Below are 3760 nucleotides of genomic sequence, written 5' to 3' on the forward strand. Positions count from 1 at the left end.
TTTGGATTCAAAACTCAAAAAAATATACAATCTTGATTTCAAAGTTTCCCAACCTCTTTCCAATTGAAAAGAGATGGCCTTTGTACTAGTCTATTTCTCAAAATACTCATTCAAATTCCTTAGATATTTTTGTTACAATAGTCTGAAAAATTTAGCATAAATTATTGGGAAAATCTTTTATTTTTTTTTTCTTTATCAATAATATTAATACAAGTTTTCTTTATTTATATTAAAATATTTTCTGTTGTGTTTGATTCAAAATATTTAATGCGTCTTTTATTTTATTCATCGACGACCAAGAGCCTTCTTCCCTTATCCTTTGCCTTTATTTATATTCCTAATCTCCATGATTACTTCCATTCTCTATGAATCTGCAAAATAAAATAAAATAGTTAATATATTTATTGAAGAATCAATCCAAAAACTTGCAATTAAAATGAGTATAGGTCAATGATTTTCCTTTTTAAAATCATTTTATCTCAACTTTATTTTCTAAACTATAGGATCTAGACTTACTAAGTTGCATGGATGATGTTATATTGTTTAAATAGGTGAATTATCATTTTTACTTGATGCAGTCAAAATGGTTATATACCACACTAGTCGGGTGAAAAGAAAAAAACATAGGTAATTTAAATTCGTTTTCTGACTCAATGTATTTTGTGTGCATTTATAGCATACGATGTAGCCAATCGACATACTTAGTATTATTTTGGCCTTAATCACATATGTAACCCGTAAATAAAACCTGTGAATTTGACCTCTAGTTCAACATATACACATGATTTATTGACACATAATGCATCTATATTGCCACATAAACCTAAGCTTGTGGCATGCCAAGCTCTTGTGGGGCAACTAAATTGTTGATCACCGCGTTATGAAGTGCTATATAAACTGTGAAAATTCAAGGTTCAAATCCCCCCAATTAACTTGTATTTGTGGAAGGGGCATATGTAGGCACATAGAGGTTATAATGGTAGTAGTCAAAATTTATCGTGTATCAGATAAGTATTGTTAGTGAATTTAATTATGCTTTAAATTATGTTAAATTAAATTATCAATCCAAGTTTGTAGACTTGTGAAGTGTATGGCAAAGTATATGCAAGGATTTAAGCTTTTAATTCTATGAAAAATAAATTGGCATGAAGGAAAATTATATTCTATGAAGGTAAGTAAATTGACATAAAATGGAAGTTTTAATCTATGAAAGGATATGAATATAATCTAGGAAAGCAATTAAATTTAGTGTATGAAAGCATTGTAATCTATTCTAAAGAATTCTTAAACTTTATAATTGTCTAACCAAGATGTACATGTATTGTTTACAAATAAAGAATTATTTGTATCACAAAATATATTCTCACATATAATATAAGATCAATTGAATAATTCAAGCAAATCATGGAAATGAATTTCAAATGAAAATAAGAAAAAAATGAAAATAAAATAAACTTATAAAAAAGTAGGCATATGTAAATTCACTCCTTGCCCAAACCAAATTGATCTTTGGATACAAGTCTTTAATTTTATACTCAAAACTCACATAAATATACAATCTTGATTTCAAAGTTTTCCAACCCCTTTCCTATTGAAAAGAGATGGCCTTTATACTAGTCTATTACTCAACATACGCATTCAAATTCCTTATATCTTTTTGTCATTTTAGCAAAAATTATTGGGAAAATCTTCTTATTTTTTTCTTGATTAATAATAGTAATACAAGTTTTCTCTATTTCTATTAAAATATTTTTTGTTGTGTTTGATTCAAAATATTTAATGTGTCCTTTCTTTTATTCATCCACGACCAAGAGCCTTCTTCCCTTATCCTTTGCCTTTATTTATATTGCTAATTCCATGATTATTCCATTCTCTATAAATCTGCAAAATAAAATAAAATAGTTAATATATTTATTGAAGAATCAATCCAAAAACTTGCAATTAAAATGAGCATAGGTCAATGATTTTCCTTTTTAAAATTATTTTATCTCGATTTTATTTTCTACATGATAGGATTTATACTTACTAAGCTGCATGAATCATGCTATGTTATTTTAATAGGTGAATTATCATTTTTACTTGATGCAATCAAAATGGTTATATACCACATTAGTCGGGTGAAAAGAAAAAAGCATAGATAATTTAAATTTGTTTTCTGACTCAATGTATTTTGTGTGCATTTATAGCATACAATGTAGCCAATCAACATACTTAGTATTATTTTGGCCTTAATCACATATGTAACCCATAAATAAAACTTGTGAATTTGACCTCCGCTTCAACATATACACATGATTATTGACATGTAATGCATTTATATGCCCACATAAATCTAAACTTGTGGCATGGCAAGCCTCTGTGGGGTGTTCAATTTTTTTATCACCGTGTTATGATGTGTTATGTAAACTATGAGATTCAAGGTTCAAATCCCCCAATTAACTTGTATCTGCGGAAGGGGCATATGTAGGCACCTAGAGGTTATAGCGGTAGCAGTCAAAATTGACCTTGTATCATATAAGTATTGTCGGTCAATTTAATTATGCCTTTACTTCAGTTAAATTAAATTATCAGTGCAAGTTTGTAGACTTGTGAAGTGTATGGCAAAGTATATGCAAGGATTTTAGCTTTTAATTCTATGAAAAGTAAATTGGCATGAAGGAAAATTATATTCTATGAAGGTAAGTAAATTGACATAAAAGAGAAATTTTAATCTAAGAAAGCATATGAATCTAATCTAGGAAAGCAAGTAAATTTAGTCTATGAAAGCATTGTAATATATTCTAAAGAATTCTTAAACTTTATAATTGTCTAACCAAGATGTCCATGTATTGTTTACAAATAAAGAATTATGTATATCGCAAAATACATTCTCACATCTAATATAAGATCAATTCATTAATTCAAGCAAATCATGGAAAGAAATTTCAAATGAAAATACGAAAAAAATGAAAATAACATAAACTTATTAAAAAGTAGGTATGTGTTAATTCACTCCTTGCCCAAACCAAATTGATCACTAGATACAGGTCTTTAATTTTATACTCAAAACTCATAGAGATATACAATTTTGATTTCAAAGTTTTCAAACCCCTTTTCAATTAAAAAGAGATGGCCTTTATACTAGTCTATTATTCAACATACTCATTCAAATTCCTTAGATATTTTTGCTATTTTAGCAAAAATTATTGGGAAAATCTTCTAAATTTTTTCTTGATCAATAATATTAATGCAAGTTTTCTCTATTTCTATTAAAAGATTTTCTGTTGTGTTTGCTTCAAAATATTTAATGTGCCCTTTCTTTTATTCATCCACGATGCAGAGCCTTCTTCCCTTATCCTTTGCCTTTATTTATATTCCTAATCTCCATGATTATTCCATTCTCTATAAATATGCAAAATAAAATAAAATACATCCACGACCGAGAGCCTTCTTCCCTTATCCTTTGCCTTTATTTATATTCCTAATCTCCATGATTATTCCATTCTCTATAAATATGCAAAATAAAATAAAACAGTTAATATATTTATAGAGGAATTAATCTAAAAACTTGCAATTAAAATGAGTATAGTTCAATGATTTTCCTTTTTAAAATGATTTTATCTCGATTTTATTTTCTAAATAATAGGATCTAGACTTACTAAGCTGCATGAATGATACTATGTTGTTTTAATAGGTGAATTACCATTTTTTACTTGATGAAGTCGAAATGGTTATATATCACATTAGTTGGGTGAAAAGAATAAAACATAGATAATTTAAA

The sequence above is a fragment of the Pinus tabuliformis genome, chromosome 1_2 (assembly GCF_031772625.1).
Source record: "Pinus tabuliformis cultivar Carrire ecotype Pingquan chromosome 1_2, CPIR1, whole genome shotgun sequence".
In the NCBI taxonomy this organism is placed as follows: Eukaryota; Viridiplantae; Streptophyta; class Pinopsida; order Pinales; family Pinaceae; genus Pinus; species Pinus tabuliformis.